The sequence below is a fragment of the Mauremys mutica genome, chromosome 4 (genome assembly GCF_020497125.1).
Source record: "Mauremys mutica isolate MM-2020 ecotype Southern chromosome 4, ASM2049712v1, whole genome shotgun sequence".
Classification (NCBI taxonomy): Eukaryota; Metazoa; Chordata; order Testudines; family Geoemydidae; genus Mauremys; species Mauremys mutica.
Window position 1 is genome coordinate 87,212,636 of NC_059075.1, and position 18,709 is coordinate 87,231,344.

The window sequence follows — 18,709 nt, forward strand, 5'->3', positions numbered from 1 at the left end:
CCTAGTGCACTTCCTGAAGTCTCTGGAACTTCTCCCTTTTGAGGGGGTCAGAACTCTGCTTAGGGTTGTGTTTGTGGTTTTTGTGAGATTTTTTTCTTCAATTTTGATTAATTTCCTCCTTTTTCTTCCTTGTTGATAGAGGTTAAAAGGTCAAACGGGGGTGTCAGTGTTGCAAATGTCATTTTACAGTGGAAAAGCTTTCTTTGAAGAGGAAATCTGACCTTAAATTGTGTTGTTTTAAAACGCCTTGTTATTGAACTCAATTTTGTTGAGCCTAGCGATGTATAGTCCTAAATTAAAAATAAAAAAGGGGTTGGAGGGAGGGAGGCTGAATTTCCGTTTTAGGGGTTTGCCCCCATCGTTAATACTTATTGTTAATCTGACTTCTGTGTACTACTCTGAGTACTCGCCATTATAAGGAGATAACACAGCAGTTGCCAATATTATGGAATGCAGGGTGCTCAAAATGCATAAGGAGGGACTCTCCTGAAAATCTCTTCTGAGTAGATGTCAGTTGAAAAGAAAGTTCACTATCTCAGCAGCGTTCCTGTCAATTCAGAAGTTATGTTTCTGTGTCACTTTAACACCAAAGATATCTTGCACACCGTAATTGCAGAACCATAAAGCATATTACGTGCTAACAGTCTTGTATGACTTATACCCTGCTCTGCTCCAACTGTGATCAAATGGGTTAGAACCTTATCCCAAAGCCGTTTCAATATACATTTTGAATTGTTCCTGCTGCCGTGCAAGACTCCCATGCAATATGCGTCTCCAATTCCAATTAAAGTGTAAGAAAATAACAAACAAATGAAGGATATAAAACAGGAAAGGATAAAATAGGTTCCCTTTATGTAGTACTCTGAGACATTTTGCATTTAACACAAATTGCATACACTTGAACTTGCTCTCTGGATGAGGTTCACTCTTGTCATTTCTTAATAATTCTTTTTAAAGATCTGTGTAAGACCTTGGCTTAACACTGATTTCTAGGTCCATTATCAAGGTCAATAAATGTGAACATATATTATGGTATAAACCATAAAAAGATTATAATAAACTTCTGCCAATGTGTCATTATCAGTGGCATTCCCCCTCAACCTCCTCCTATTCTGGTTCCCACTAATTCAACTAATTAGGAACAGAAAGGCTGCAGATTTGCTGGCTGCCCAAGACTCAAGAATAGCAAATACTCAACTATCATATTTAACACTATTCAGTAAAATACAGAAAATAATAATTCTTACTCATGTGCAAGGCTAAACTGATCATCAGGTCTGGGGTCAGAAGGCATTTTTTCCAGGGCATATTGTCATTGACTTTGGGGTTATTTTGCCTCCTTCTTCAGCACTGAGTCGGTAAAATTCATTAAAAGCATACAAAATTGATATGCTGATCTCCATTATTTGTGAATTGTATCTCACTCTAACTTATACCAGCAAATCCATATTTATCAAACCAATTGCCTTGTTACCAATGGGAATGATATTTCTTCCTTCTCTATACCACTCTCATTGCAGAAGCGCCTACCAATATGACAGAAGTGCTGCAATCACCACATCTCCACAGATACACTGCTAATGTTTGTAAATTAGAGAAGTCTCAATTTCATATTATATGTAGCTTTGTCTTGTATAAAGAGTAAGCATATGGTATTTCTTGGTACAGATTAAGGATTGGGATTCTATTTTTGGCTCTGCCACAGAAAGGCTGGGTATCTTCAGACAAGTCACTTAATTGCTCTGAACCTCAACTTTTCCTGTCTGTCAAATGAGGCTAACGCTTCTCTGTGTCGTGGGATGTTGTGAGCCTCAAAGAATGTTGGGAGTAGTAGAGCTGACCATAGATAGAAGGACCATACATCCCATTTTGTCCAGGACAGTCCCTTTTTAAAGCCCCATCACAGCCGTCACAACTTTTTTGGTAAAGGTGGGTATTTGTCCTGTTCGCTCTTGCCAACTTGATCAGTTGGCAAGAGCAAATGGGATAAATGCTTATTTTTGTCAAAAAAATAAAAAAAATAAAAATGGGATGTGGAGGAATGTGCGTGGGGATGAGTGGTGATGCGAACCCTGCACTGCAGGGGGCGGGGGCACAAGGGAGGAAGCAGGGTTCGGAAATGGAGCAATGGAGCGAGCAGCAATGCCAGCCCCAGCTTTGTGCGGGAGGCAGGCAGGCCTCCGGCAAGCAGCAAAGCCAACCCTGCACAGGGAGGGGTGAGAGTCTCGGGCAAGCCCCGTGTGGAGAGGTGGCAGGAGGGTTCAAGCTAGCCCCACTCAGGGTCCCATTTTCCCTTTGGGAAACATGGTCAGACTAATCGTAGAACAAAACCAAACTCTCCTGAAATTTGTAGGGAAATGGACAAGTTTAGGTTTTCCATTCCAGGCTCTCGCTCTCCCTCTCTTTCCTCTTCTGGACTAGACCAGAAAGTCATCCCAGGACCAGAGAAACCTTCCTGGTGAAATCTATATGTCTCCAGGAAATGATTTGGTTCCAACAAAATGTCATTTTTGTATGAAAATGTTTTGACCAGCTCCATTTGTGAGGTTTCATTAAACTTGCTTGTAAAGTGCTCTGAGATCTGGAGATGGAAGCTGCTACAGAAGGACAGAGGTGTGTATTTGTTATCACATTAATCAGCTGCAGCTAAAAGAGTTAACTTGCAGTAGGTATGCTTTATGTGTACCAGATTCTTTCACAAGTAAGGAATAGTGGTTATGGCATAGCAGTAATTCAGTGCTACCTTCCCTCAATCTTGGCAAAAAGACATTAGCTCTAAACCTTTTGAGATCAAGGTTGTCTCATAGTTGGAATCCTTATGAATAAAATAACAAAAAGGCTTCCTATTCTTTTGCCCTACAAGGGTACGTCTACACTGCAGTTAAAAATCTACAGCTGGCCTGTGCCATCTGACTAGGACTCACGGGGCTTGACTTCAGGGGCTGTTTAACTGCAGTTAGACATGCGGTCTTGGGCTGCAGCCCAAACTCTGGGACCCTCCCATTTTGCAGGGTCCCAGAGCCAAGGCTCAAGACTGAGCTTTTACACTGCAGTTAAACAGTCCCCGAGCACGTGTCACCCAGCTGCGGGTGTCTAATTGCACTGTAGACATGCATGAGCATTTACTATTCGAGAGGAGCCCTCACTCCCAGCTACTTCTGTTTTCAGGTTCATACTTTGAAACCTGTTTTTAAAGGTCTTTTTGGATTTTCTGTGGAAAGTGCATGATCTGCATCATCAGCATTTCCTTTCACAATTAGTTTTCCAACACAGCAACCATCTCCTTAGCTTATTGCTCTATTTTGTAAGCAAAAGTTCCACAGGTGCCTTTCCACTGAAGTCTTTACTGGCTATTGTCAAAAGCCTTTCCAAACAAAGAAAGAGCATTGCCATTTTAATGTTCTTCCTGCCTGTCTCTTGAGGGGAAATACATCTACTCAGAAATAAAAAGCCTGGCAGAAGCAATGGGATGGGAATGATCTTCTATCTAGCACTTTTTTTTCTTTTTCTTTTGGGGACCGTGTGGAGGATATCACATTGTCAGCTTGATGTTTGTTTCTCTTTGTCAATGTGAAGTAAATGCACCGATGGCTAAACTGTACTGCGACATAAACTGAGATGCCACAGGGATAAATAAAAAAAAAGAATTGCTAGGCAAGGAAATAAAAAATAAATCCCAACAACAACAAAAATACACGAAGATTGAGATATTCAACCATAACATGTAATGAAATAACAGTGCAAGCCTTGTTTACAATAAGCAATTTGTCTGGCTAATTATTTCCATTAGAAAACATTTACAACTTCATCTGATGATAAACATCTATTTTCTTTCTTTTGAGCTATTTGAGGCTGAAAGGTAACAAAATCAGATTTCAGTTATTGCTGAACATTTTTTAATGTCATGGCCAAAATAGTTTGTCTCTCTGTAGTTTGATATATACAGATACAGGAGCTTCCTGTAAATAGAGAGGGATGAACATGTCTTTAAAAAACTTTTCTGCATCTTGTTTCATCTGAGTACTGTTTATTATTGACAAGGAAACATCCAAAGTTTATTGTACTATAGCAGATTTCAAATTAATATAAGCACACACTGTATCTTCTCATTTGCTCCCCATTTTAACACACAATTCCCACATGCCTCTTATGCAATACTTTCTGTTGTTTGATCTCATTGATATCCAGGAGTAAAAACATCATGATTCAGCCCTAAATATTTTCATTTTTTAATTAGCGGTGTAGTAATTTGAAAATATGTTAATAAAACAGATTAAGAAATTATCAGTCAAAAACAATGAATTAAAAACTTTCCTTTCTCTCTAGCTGGTTTTCACTCCATGTTTTATCCCACAAAGTTAGCAAGGAGCATGTGATCATGAATAGTTTGTGTTTCAAGTCTAGTTTGGAATAAATCCAAATGTTTACATACTTACTGAAAGTTCAATCAAGCCATCTGACCCATTTAAACCCACAGATTGAACATCTCATGGTAGGGAATATTGAACAGTTTTTAAATTTTATTATTTATAAATACATCCTGAAAATGCTTCAAAGCCAACGAAGTCGGTGCCCCATTGTGCTAGATGCAGCACAAACATATAGTAATTGACTGTACCTGCCTTAAAGAGCCTAGAAAATTAAACTCCATTCATACCTGCTGGCACAAGTGGTGTCTTGCATCTTGAGAGAGGGGGTGCTTCATGACCGCAAAGAGACAGAAGGGATTTAACAACTGACAATTAATGATCATAGAGCAAAAAAATGAAAAGTACTCAATCAGTAAACTGGAAAGTGGCCTCTTGAATGCAGAGATCATTGTGACATCCAAAGGATAGTGTTGCGTCAAAAATATCTCCCAGGCTTTCCCACAACATGACATGAGGATAGAATTCCTATAAATATACCCAAGGATGAAACTTTATGCCAAAGTTTCAGCATCATCAAAGCTCTGTTTAGATGGAATTTGTTTGAGGGGAGTTATCTTGGCATTGTCCTATAGCTGAACAGGACAACACCTAGGTCTTTCATGTAGCTAAGTTTATCAGTGCAATCTGTATAAGAGTAGTAACTATAGCCATAAACACAAGATGAAGCATGTAGCCTTGAGCTGTAAAAAGCTTTTCCTCAGCGTTTCACATTCTGGACAGGAAGCTTTTGAATTTCCTGCTGTTTGAACCTAGATTAGGAACTATTGGTTATGTTTGGGAGCGTGGGAGGGTATTGTTCCCAAAACCCAACACTTTCCATCCCTTGAGCATGCATATTGTAAAATGCAACAAATGGCGGCTGCTTTTTATTCTATTTGGAAACTATAGGATATATTGCTGGTTTGTATGCCACATGGATCATTGAATAATATATTACCCATGTGCTAAGAGAAACTAGGTCTAAAGCATGATTAAAAAAAAATTGTAAAAGACAGTGCAGCAGTAACAAAGGGTAGGAAATTTCTCACTGGTACCTGATACTGTGAATAAGGTTATCAAGTGTGTACAAGAGGCAGGAATGATTGGAAGTGGAAGATGTATCATTAAAAAATAGAACTAGATAACAGTAGGTTACATATTGATACAGCAGCAGTTTAAAGATGGATAACATAGATTACATTCTAAACCTCCCTTGAAATGGCTTTTTTGGGGTAAATAATACATTACATGGGAAAGTAGTTGACAATATAGTCCATCTTAATCCACACTGACAAAGCTATATACACTCAGTGAGTGACAAATTTTTCTGGAGGCATTTTCTAGAGCTGGTAGGGTCAGAGTCTGACCTCAGTTATACTAGTGTAAAATCAATTAATGCTAAAAGTCGATAGAATTTACAAAAAGGCAGATAAGAGCAGAATTTTGCGTATAGGTTTTCTGGATCCAGGGCTTTCTGGCAAGAGTATTTTGGGATAGACAAAATTACCTATGATAAACTAACAGGACAGCTGTACTAAAATCCAAGATATCCTGGTGTGGTGTTATCCATTAAGGAACTAGGTAGGAAGGTTGGAGTATACAAGAATGTCAGACAACATAGGTACAAGCTTGATTCATCAAATTTGGCAGCCAGTTCTCTATGAACTACCAAAGAAATGCGAACCGTGAGACTACAACACTGACAATATCAAGGAGATGAAATTCAGCAGCTGACTGAAAGATCAATAATGTAACAGAATTGTGTATATATTAATGAGCACATCAAGCCAGATGGCATAAGTAATGACCACAAATACAAAGAAAACTATTGATCAGAGACATGGTAAATAAAGCCATTCACCTTGAATTTTTTTAAATTAATAATAAGTGAGAAACTGCTACAGTATTTAAGATGCAGCAAATTTGGTAAAAGAAATCCACAAAGGAAGTTTAAAATCAGTGCTTTCAATAAAATTAAAAAAGGGTGTGGAAAGACTATACTTTGTGGATCTATCCATCTCCCTTTATTAATACCTCATAAACAAATACCTTAGAATCATGACTGTCAGTGACCAATGCAAAGGAAATCTACAAAAGGTGTATTAATCTGAACTCTTGTTGTCTTGCTGCTGTTGTCAGTTGGCATATGTGTTGTCTGTGTGTGTTCTCTCCATGTGCTGTCCTAGCTCTGCGCAGCTAACTGGCTCAGCAGACCTGGAGGGAACTGCCCAGAAAGGCCACAGGCTCAGTTCAGTGGCAAAGGCACTCAACCAGGTTTATTGTCAATGAAGCACAGTACTAGTGCCCCATAGATTCTACAGGTACACTAACTGCTAAATGTACTGCTAAAGTTCTGTTTAGTCTTTTAAAGTGCAGATGTATGAGCTTCCCAAATTTTAGTTATTCTCCCTTTAAAGGAAGAAAACTAGTCACTTCTTTCTTATATGATATCTGGATATGCACTGATTTTTGCTTGCTAGCATCAAGTAAGACTGTTAATTGAAAGGAGAATTTTTCCTGTACACCCCCAAGTTAAATTCTAAGTTAAATATATGCATTTTGTCAAATTAATAACAATTAAAAAAAATAGAAAGTAAAGATAGTATCTTTTTTCATTCCAACACCAACGGGAATGATATACAAGAAAGGTGTTCTTGTATATCCAATCAGAAAACTTTTATTACATTTTTACAAGCGTTTTTTCCTAGACCTCTGCTGATGGCAAGAATATTTTTTCTATACGAGAGATTATACAGAGCAACAAAATCACATGCCCTAAGTCACAGGTTGTAAGACTATAGAAAAAATTATCCATGCCTGTTCAGGCAGTTTATCTAGAAGCTGCAGTTGGTACAATTTCTGTAAGGTAGCCAAGGGCTTGCATTTTAGCCCCAGGTAGATACATAATTTCATTTTTTATCAAGCAAAACTTTCAGTTAAAACTTTATCAAAAGTACAAGTTACTTTCTGATCTAGAATTCCTCCATTGCAAAGAGCATATTTTAAGAAGAGAGTGATCATTATTTATAAACTCTCTTTTTTATTAAATCCTCTGAACAGTGGAATTTATGAAATGTTAGTTTTGTTGGATTTTTTTGAAAGGGCAACACCATGACAGTGGGCACATTTTTCAAACATGGGGCCAAAATTTTCAGAAATGACTAGTGATTTTAGATAACTCAACATTTTAGAGCCCAGCTTGAAGCACCTTAAGAGACCCAGCCTTTTCAGTTGTCATGGCGTTCTCCCCGCCCCCGCCCCCCACCCCGAGGTGGATAACGCTGTTTTGGGAATTGGAATTAGAACATCAGACAATTGCATGTAGGGCAACACAAAGCTACTAGATAGAAAAAAGTTCTAGTGACAACCATTGGGGAGTGGTCTCAAGTTGCTTATCACCTCCACACTAGAGCTGGGCAAATAGTGGATTTTTTGTTGTTGTTGTTTGTTCTCTGTCACATTATGACGAATGGGGAGGGGGGAGTTGCATGTAACTCACCAATGACATTTTTTTTTTTGACAAATTGAAAAGTCAAATCTTTTGAGTCAAAATGTTTCAGTAACATTGAAACCAAACAGTTTTTGTTGACAATTTGTTTTTTCTGTGTTCAGGCCTTTTTGACAAGGGAAAGGATTCATGAAATGGAAGGAGGAGAGAAGCATTCCTTAGCCCAGTAGTTAGGTTACTTACCAAGGATTTGGGAGACCCAATTGCAGTTCCCCCTCCATCCGATGCAGAAAACAGATTTGAACTCTGATTCCTCACACTCACGAGAGCTCCCTAGTCACTGGCCTATGGGATATTATGGTATGGGGCTTTCTCCATCTTGCGTCTTTAAGCAGTTTCACCTTTTATAATTATTTATAAAATAATTCCACATAGTCTTCCACACATTAGATGAGTGCCCTCACTGTCAGACAGCTGAGTCATTTTCTTGCTCTTTCCCAGACCCTATGACTATTAAACATTTTGACTTTATCAGTTCAGTTGAAACTATTCAGCAAACTCAGCACAAATTTGTGAATAGTTCTGGTCAACTTGAGTCTGCATTTCTCAGTGAATAAATTATTTATATGAACATTTTTGCCCACCTGTACTCCATACTTCATAAAAATATAGTATTTGAATGGTAGGCAGAGGTTCCTTCTTCAGAATTCATCTATCACTATGGTATGTGAGATTCACTGAACATTGTTTAGATTCCTTTAAATTCCAAGTCCTCACTTAAGCCATAGACTGAGCACCATTGGTCCCTATGACAGGAAAGTATCTCTGTGTCAACTCTGTGAGGATCTAATTGTGGGGTTTCCCTTACATTCTCCAGAGGAAGTGGTTATTTCTGAGTGGGAAGGAGAAGAGCCCTGTCAACAGCATAGATCCATGAGATACAGAGAGAAACCACCATGGATATTGGGCCACTCCATATCCATATCCATTAGCTGTACTAATTCCTATAAAGATTTTGGAATGTTGGAGAGAATGGTGCATAAAGTGGCTTCTTTCTGGCTCTGCTTCCTTCCATCTTTTGTCCTTAGAGCTGTGTCTATATGTGGAGCTAGTGGTGTGATTCCCATCTTGCATAGACATATTTGTGCTAGATCTCATGAACTGAGCATGATAAAAATAGTAGTGTAGGCATGGTAGCATGGGCTAGTCGCTTCAAATATGTACCTACAGGGTTCAGGCGAGTTTGTGCCCTGGATGGCTAGCCTGTGCCACAGTTCTCTGCTGCCACAGCTGCACAACTATTTTTAGCATGCTAGATCAATGAAATCTAGCATGAGTGTCTGTGCCAGCTGGGAATCATACCCCTAGCTCCCAATTTAGCCTATGTTAGAGCCCTGAACTTGCATTATGCCTATGAAACAACCTCTTCAAGTTTCTAGGGACTTCTGTCTTCTCCTTCTACTGCCAAACATGGGTCATTCCAGACTTTGCTCCCTTCTACCTATGAAAGTGGAGAGGAGAATTGGGCCTGGCAGAGTGTTAAGCACAACTGAACAGAGAAAGGAGTGGGTTCTGCCAAATAAATTGCTACTGAAAAAGTCCATTTTTAATTTTCTGTACTATATAGTCATATTGAGGAGGAGGGGTGGGAAGCGAATCTATTTTGCAGCTTTAGATCATGCAGCTGGCAAGATTTTATAGTTAAAGGCAAAGAGATATTGTAAATACTGAGGTAACTTGCCCACCCTCTGTCTTTAGTATGTGTTCCTCAACTGTACATCTCAAAATTAGCTCCTCACATCTGCATACTGACAAAGATTGTGAGCGAATCCTGACTTTATACTTGCCACTTTAATAAATACAATGGTATACTGAATCTATCACAGCGCTACATAAAAACCTGTGAGTGCTTTGCATTCAGATGACTTGTTTCTAGCACACAGGGAAATGTGAATCACTGGAGTGGGCAAACAAATGATAGGAAAACCCTCCCATGTTCTCCGCCTATTCAGAACTATATGGGAAGAAGTGAATAGTGCCAGTGTTTTGGTTTAATCAAATATATTTGTATATGATCGCCTATGAAAATATCAGCCCCGCAAGATCCAATTTCTGCTAGACTGATTTTATTTGCGTTTGTGGAATTCCACTGCTTGGAGAGAGATTCTGTACTCAGTTTTGGTTTTATACATTTATGCTGTTCCCTGACAGATATTGTGAATGGCAGAGAAATTTCACATAGCAGGAGATTTCCAATCAGTTCACTAATTACGGTAAGCAATCGCTGTGCTGTAAATTAGTAATGTGTTTACCATAAATAAAATAGAAAACACTTATGTTTCACAATAACTAAATAAAGTAGAAAATAAGAACTATTCCTGATTCTGACTGCAGTTTACCCCATTGACTTCAGCCAAGTTACCCTGATTCTCACTGATGCAAGTTCAGAATCTGGCCTGCTATGTCAAAGCCCTGCATCATTTTGTCTAATATGTGTATTCAGGGGTGAAAGTAATTTAAGATTTACAGGTACGCTGGAGTCCTGAGCTGGGGGGCGGGACTTCAACTGGAAGAGGTGGAGCCTTTAAATCCCTGGGCCCTTTAAATCAAGATTTAAAGGGCCTGGGGCTCTGGCTGCGGTAGCGACAGCTGGGAGCACCAGGCCCTTTAAATCACTGCCAGAGCTACCAGCTGCAGAGGCGGCTGGGAGCCCTGGAGTTCAGGGGTGATTTAAAGGGCCCGGGGCTCCAGCCACCGCTACCACCCCAGGCCCTTTAAATCTCTGCCCAGAGCCCCTGGCCGCCCCCACTACCCTGGACTTCTGGCAGCAATTTAAAGGGCCCGGGACTCCCAGCAGCAGCTGGAGCCCCAGGCCCTTTAAATTGCTGCCAGAGCTCCACTGCCAGAGCCCCTGGGTAGCGGAGGCAGCTGGGAGCCCCGGGGCTCGGGTGATAATTTAAAGGGCCCAGGGTGGTAGTGGCAACCAGAGCCCCGGGCCATTTTTAATCTCCCTTTACCGCTCTTGCCGGTACGCTGTACTGTACCGTACCAGTTTACTTTCACCTCTGTCTGTATTTATATGAACGTGCAATGTGAGATACAGAAATATCAATGCAAGTGCTCCTGATGCAGTTATGCCAGACCCTATCAGAGAGGAATATCTTTAGTTGCAAATATAAACCACAACTATGTCAGAAACTACACAAAATTCATTTAACTTTTCTCTTCCTTTCTTTTCCTTACCCTTTGCCATCAGAACTAGTTTCAGAGGTCATACAAGTCAGACCATAAAATAAACAAAGGCAGAGGAAATAAAGGTATTGGAAGGAAACTGACTGAAGAGTGCTATGGATCCTCAGTAATTAGAACAGTTACCCTTAGCACACAGTGCATTATGCTCTACAGTGAGGAAAGCTCTAGTTCCATAATTCATTATCAGAAAAACTGAGATCTTGTCTGCATTAAGGTTTTTAGCATTGGTATCACTGAACTAGTGAAAACTCCTGGTGTAGTGCTCTGTGTTGGTGTGAACTCCATGACTTGTGTTAGTGCATCTTATCTCAGTTTGAAACCTCGTATCATAAAATAAATAAGCTAAAGGTGTCTGAAACTGGGATTAGCTGTGCCATGTGCAAGTCACTTTTTTCACCAGTGCAGAGTTTTCAAAAGATCACCTACACTTGTGATAAGACTCTAATGCAGATTACACTTTACTGCCAAATTTCTACTAGTAGGAAGGCCAGATAGTAAAGACTCCCAGTGGGGGAAATAGCTTGCCATATCTTTTGTAAGTGCTATTATTAAAGTGTTTTAGAAATCTCTCACTTTCCTCATACTCCACAGGCCCTACCCTGTACTCCTTTTCAGATAAAACCCCATTTGACATCAGTGTAAGTTTTACCAGTGTTCAGGGGAAAGTGTTCTGCAGATATACAGGGTGGATTTTATTACTGAAATGTGTTCACCTTTGGGCAGCAAGTAACATTAATTGTGTGCTAAAAGAGGAATGGAAATTTTGGCAAAGCACCACAAGGCAAATTTTGCATGCTTATAAATCAAGTGCTTCCATTCCTACCCTCTCCCTCCACACTGTCCTCCATCCCATCGGTTCTTTCAATTCAAAGAAAAACCCATATCATAAATATCAAGGAATTTATTTTATCTATCTTGGAAGGATAAAGAGGTGAAATGGTCTGGCTGTGATCTACGCACACATTTGAAGTAGTTCTCCATTATTTCCCCTAAGAAGATATAACTGCACTGTGCTACTCTGGCATGAGTGCTGTTTGAGACTCAAATTATCAGTTGAGTCTCAGTCCTTTTTAACTTAATGCACTCTAAATGAGTGCAGACTCAGGAGGGATAGTCTTAAGGCACTGGAATGCAATTGACCGCACTGCATCTTTAAGTGGGGGGAATTTGGCTGGCTGGCCAAATGAAGGGAGCAATGCTTTATGGCTGGCGGGAGGGGGAGAGGTCATACTGCTGTAAAAGGGGACCAGGAGCTAGCGTAGCAACACTGACTTGTCCCCTGGGAACTGGATGGGCAGAAGCGTTTGAAAGGGGCAACCTCGTACAGTGAAGCTGCCTTTTACATAGAGCAGACAGAGGCAGCACCCACCCTCTCTTCCCATTAGGTGGTGAAATATCAGGTCTGGTCAAGACCTGCTGTGGGCATTGCTCTAGCCAGCCACTCCTTTTTAGGAGGACTGGGATGGAATTGGCGTAGGTGGAGTTATGGGGGGTTCAGGGAAGGCTTTGACGACATGTGGCATGAAGAGAGGTAGGCTGTATGTTGCAGCTCATTATATAAGTGTGGAGCTGATGTCCAGTGCAGGTACTCCATAGGAAAGGGATACAGTGACTGGCTTGATGGGTAGAAAGGATTTGTGGGCTTCTATGAATGGTACAGCAGGAAGCCAACCCACCCCCTTCTTATAGGTCTCTTTCTTATGGGTGCAGAGGGGTGAATGGTAAGGTCCCAGCAATGAGTTGGCTGAGGGACCTGGATGGAAAAAGGGAGGGGGCTGCAAGCCCCCTGGGAAGTTATTGAATGAACATGGGGTTACCTGCACTGTACACTTATCTGCCAGGTTATCTCAGACATTTAATAATAAAGTTGTGGCCTGATTAAAACCATATCAAATGTCTCCTGTCCTTTTGGTATAGCTGGACAATCGGGAGATCTGGGTTCAATGAAGTTTCTGGGTCTGCCACAGACTCCAGGTATTACCTTGGGAAAATTATGTAACCTCTTTGCACCCCAGCACTCCATCTGTAAAATCAGGGTGATATTTTTTCTCCCACTCTTGTCTATTTAGAATGTAAGCTCTCTGGGTTAGAGACCCCCATACAGTGGGGTCCCTGACCTTGGCTGTGGACAAGTGAATAATACTAATATCAGATGCTTAGAGAGTAATAGCATTACTGGGGGATCCTCACACTAGGATCTCATCTCTTCTAGATAAGCACATGCCATTTCTGTTAAAACTAAGGGAGTCTTGTGCTACAGCTAATGTGCAATCTCCCCTTATCTTTTTTATATCTAAATCATGTCTAGCTTTTAACAAAAACAACTCAAACCACAACGTTTGTGCAGTGAACAAAAAAGGTCCACAAACATATTGATCCCAATTCTGCTCTCAAATGGAACTTCATTAGGAACTATACTTGGGTATTCGGAACTTAACGACGTCCACTCAATCTGCAGGTTATTCCACTCATAGGAGGAATTTGCTCCTTGGATAAATGTATGTACCCAACCCCCTTTGACATGAATGAGTGATGCACCTGTGTATCTGAGGATAGAATTTGTCCCATAGTGTTAGGATGCCATAATGCAAAACAAAATTTCAATATGCAACAGTGAAACTGTGAGCTCACTTGAAATCTGTTCCAGTCTGATGACTTGAAATGAGAATATTGTGGTTGGTTGACAGTTCATAATTTCCACTTGATGGTTCTTATTTAGTGGTTTCTAAAGGGTGTAGTTAACTAAATAATTTTACTCTAGCTAAAAATATCAAAGCTCAAGAACCTTGTTATTTTTCAAATTGTGAAAGTACATTCATATAATTTAATGAAAAATACTACTGGGGTCAGAAAACTCTGCTTCTTAGATCAGACGAGCATGAAGGTAATATACTAAACCTGATACTATGCATACCCTATGTTAGGATATAGATATTCAGGCCTGTCTGCAAAGGCCTATACTTTAAGAATGTAGGTGTATTCTTATCACTAAGCTAGTTATAGAGGTATAAAATAAAGAATCAAAATCACTGTCTGTGTAAGGGCCTTCTCTTACTGTGACAGTCTGAGACTTGGTTTTTATGCTAAGCCCCTCTGCTAAGCAGCAGAGGCCAGCCATAAACTGGGAAGTGTATGGTCACATCCTCACATTCCAAACTAGTCACATTGAAATAAGGTGCTATTGGGTTGTTAGGAATACAATCCTATTCTGATATTCCTATCACTTCCAGAGAAAGGGAAGAGCCTAGAAGATGTAAAAGGAAATTTAGTTTGATAGCATCCTGTCTGGCAGAACTCAAGTTTTACTATATAGTCTGCAGTCAATCAGGAAATAAGGGGGAAATGGGAACAAGGACTGGGGATGGGAGTGGGGGAATTGGGATCATGTTTTGCTAAAGGGGGGAATGGGAACAGGAACAGGGACACAGGCAAGGCTCTGTGGTGTCAGAGCTGGGAAGGGGGACACTAAAGAAGGAAACTGGAATCATGCTTGCTGGAAGTTCATTCCAATAAACATCAAATTGTTTGCGCCTTTGGACTTCGGGTATTGTTGCTCTCTGTTCATGCGAGAAGGACCAGGGAAGTGAGAGGGTGAAGGAATGAGCCCCCTAACACCATATATGGAGAATAAAATTAACCTCTTCCATGATGCCTGGAAAAAACTGCTTGATGACCATGGCTAGGCAGGTGGCTACCTGACTACCATGCAAAACTAGCTGTTTCACTGTTATCTTCCTTACACTTTATTTGTATTTTCCACCTAACTACAAACTATGATTGTAAATTCTGCGGAGCAATGACTTTGTTTGATTTAGTTGTCCCATCCGTGGAAATCCTTTTGAAGTCGATAGGAATTTTACATGCGAAAGAACTGGGCCCATATTTAAAACTCCCATCTGGTGTTGGCATCAAGCTTTTAAAGCACAGAATAGTTTTAAAGTCCAATCAGCTGAGAATAGTTTCAGCATGGCTGCACCTGCTACTTCTATAACAAAATGTCTTCATCTACTAGAGCTGTCAATCCAGCACAGTTCACAAGCACAAGATAAAATAATCATAAACACACTACTCAAATTCTTATTTACTAACTCTAGGCTAAAAAATTGGCTATGAAAAGGGTCTTGGATTAATAATCACCTGAGAGGAGGAGGAAGAAGATAATATGGAACTATAGTTGATCTAGAAGTTTATGGAGACTCTGTTCTGGTGGGTGTGGTACTAGGCTGGAACTCTGGAGACCTGAGATCTGTTCCCAGCTCTGCCAGTAAACTGCTATGTGACTTTGGGTACATTATTTCAGTTTTCTGTTGTGTATTTGGTTGTCATGGTTTTTGTTGCTATGGCAACTGAGTTAGATTATTATGGGTTAGCTCAGCCGGTTTCAACCAGCTGAGTGAGCTCTCTGTATATGTGTAAATAAAATGGAGGTTTTGGTTAGCTGCCTGCTCTCTGGCCTCAAGTGATTGCTTCCTACACCGGCTGCCCCAAGGATATAACACTGGCGACGAGGGTGAGACTCGGTGCTGCTCCAGTAACAGAAGGAAGTAGAAGTTAAGGTAAAGAACAAACAAACAAAAAAAGCTGCTTGTTTGCACTGACTGTGAAAGTGAAACTAAAAATCATGGCTACTCTGACCAGGCCCCTGGAGCCTTTTGATGAGAATACAGAGCAGTGGCATGTGTATACTGAGCGTTTTGAGCTTTTTGGTATTGCAAATGACATTACAGAAGCGAAGAAGGTGCCAATATTCTTAACTGTTGTAGGGGCTAAAACCTACTCTCTGCTACGCAGCTTACTACACCCTGTTAAGCCTGAGACTAAATCTTACAGTGACATTGTGGAAATCCTGGGGTCTCATTTCTCCCCAAAACCACTGGTAATTGCTGAAAGATATAGGTTCCACAAAAGAGACCAAAAGGAAGATGAAACAGTTGTACAATTTGTAGCCATTTTAAAAAAGCTAGCAGAACACTGTGAATTTAAAGAGATGTTAAATGATGCCCTGCGTGACAGGTTAGTGTGTGGCCTCTGCAGTGAAGCTATACGGAAGCGCCTACTGACAGACGCTCAGCTTACATTACAGAAGGCTGTTGATATTGCTGTCTCCATGGAACTGGCTACAAGGGAGGCACAATACATCGGTGCATCCCCTAGGGTGCAAAAAGTGTCACAAGAACTGACCCACAAAACGGTGCAGAGTCAAGAATGTTACCGCTGTGGTAAGCTGGGTCACCAGGCATCAGAATGCTGGTGTAAGGACCTGGTGTGTCGACACAGTGGCAAAAAGGGACACATTGAGTATGCCTGTAAACAAAAGAAAAAGAGGCCTGTGGTCTGGCCGACAAAAAGAGGAACCTTGCATACCCTAGAGCAGACCCAGGATGATCAAGGTGACACCTCCTCACAAGAGGAAGTGCCACTGCATGTTTTGTCTTTGGCAGCGGGCTCACATGAATACTGGGTAACCCCTTTATTGGAGGGCAAACCTATTCGCATGGAACTAGACACCGGTGCAGCTGTCTCGCTGGTTCCTGAGACTGTGTATAAGGAAAAGCTACAGCATCTTCCGCTTAAGGCAACAAAAACTGTTCTGAAGACGTATACAGGTGAAGCTGTGCCCATGTTGGGCACTATTGATGTTAAGGTGGAGCTCAATGGACAGGCGGCTAAATTGCCACTGTTTGTGGTGAGAGGTAACTACCCAGCCTTAATGGGTAGGTCTTGGCTTGGGAAGATTCAACTGAACTGGGCAGAAGTGCACCGGATGACTAAAGAAGAAACCAGTCTAACCCCTATTCTAAGGAAACATGCTGCTGTTTTTGGAGATGATTTGGGAAGTATGAAGGGAATCACTGTGACATTGAACATTAAACCTGACAGTCCACCAAAATATCTGAAAGCCCGAACTGTGCCATATGCCATCAGGCCAAAAGTTGAAGCAGACCTGGAGCGCCTGGTCACCAATGGAGTCCTAATACCAGTTACCCATAGCTCATGGGCCACTCCTATCGTTCCAATCGTGAAGAAAGATGGCTCTCTCCGGATTTGCGGTGATTTTAAAGTCACTGTCAACCCAGTGTTGTGTGCAGAGCAATACCCGCTTCCCCGCATCGATGACGTCTTCGCAGGCCTGGCTGGGGGACAAAAGTTCAGTAAGATTGATCTGAGTCAAGCATTTTTACAGATGCACGTCGATGAAAAGTCCCAAGAGCTGTTGACTATTGTGACTCATAAGGGGCTTTATCGATACTGTCGCCTACCCTTCGGAATAACATCTGCTCCCGCCCTGTTCCAGAGGGCTATGGACCAGATCTTGTGTGGCTTGTCAGGAGTTCAGTGCTATCTGGATGATATCCTGGTCACTGGAAGAAATGAAGAGGATCACTTAAAGAATTTAGAGGCTACCCTACAAAGACTGGAAGAGTTCGCAAAGACAAGTGTGAATTCTTCAAGCCCTCTGTTGAATATTTGGGAGACATCATTGATTCTGCAGAGAGTACTATCCAAAAACTACGAGGACTCTTTAGTCGTTTTGGTCTGCCAGAACAACTTGTGATCGACAACGGACCGCAGTTCGTTTCTCAGGAGTTTCAAAATTTTATGAAGGCAAATGGGATACACCACATCACGTCAGCACCATATCATCCGTCCACCAACGGATTAGCTGAAAGATTTGTGCAGACAATGAAAAACGCTTTGAAATCAGCAAGGGGACAACACTCCATTCAAAAGCGTCTGGATACCTTTTTACTTTCCTACAGAAACACACCTCATGCTATGACCCACGCATCTCCGGCCTTTCTAATGATGGGATGACAGCTGCGCACTTGCTTTGATCTGCTGAAACCTTCTGAACCCCGACAAATTGTGCAACATCAGCAGCAATATCAAGTCATCAGACGGGCAACCAGAGCAAAAGATCGAACCTTTAGCCCGGGACAGCCAGTTTTGGCTCGGAATTATACTTCCAGAGCTAAATGGGTTCCGGCCACAGTCATCACTCAAACAGGACCTGTTTCCTACACAGTCCGGACTGCAGAGAATCTTACCTGGCGGCGACATGTAGATCAGCTGTTGCCAGGTCATGCCAGTCCTCAGGACCCATCTGCAGTTGAGGGGTCTGACTTCACCTCTTCTGGTGAGGGACCGAATCACGAGTCACCTGTTTCTGACTGTTCTCCTCCATTACTGCCGGCGGCTGAGATACCCCTTTGCCCAGCACGAGCTGATACCACCTCCTCACCTGTTCATGCTGCGGACCCTGAGCCCCTAGTGCTTTCGGGTGCAATAACACCAGAAGTTCGCCGTAATCCACCTAGAGACAGAAGGCCTCCTCATCGGCTGGATCTTTAGCTAGGGCGAACCCATGGTTATGGGGCAAAATAATCCCCAGGGTTTAGCCGGGAATGGAGGCAGTCTACCCTCCTTCTCTAGTCTAGTTGTGTTTTATTTAGGGGATGTTCTTATTAGGGGGGGAGGAATATGTTGTGTATTTGGTTGTCATGGTTTTTGTTGCTATGACAACTGAGTTAGATTATTATGGGTTAGCTCAGCCGGTTTCAACCAGCTGAGTGAGCTCTCTGTATATCTGTAAATAAAA

General features: G+C 41.4%; 1 protein-coding gene and 1 long non-coding RNA gene across 7 annotated transcripts in view; one reads left to right on the top strand and one right to left on the bottom strand.

Annotated features, from left to right (window-relative positions):
- LOC123367900 overlaps window positions 1–15,390 on the bottom strand; it is a 31,118-nt gene extending 15,728 nt beyond the window's left edge. Inside the window, exon 1 of the long non-coding RNA XR_006578640.1 lies at window positions 15,247–15,390. This is a non-coding gene — a long non-coding RNA (uncharacterized LOC123367900). The remainder of the gene's footprint in view (window positions 1–15,246) is intronic.
- The window catches only part of LUZP2 (leucine zipper protein 2), a 431,446-nt gene that overhangs the window by 126,329 nt on the left and 286,408 nt on the right, over window positions 1–18,709 (top strand). The window lies entirely within an intron of this gene.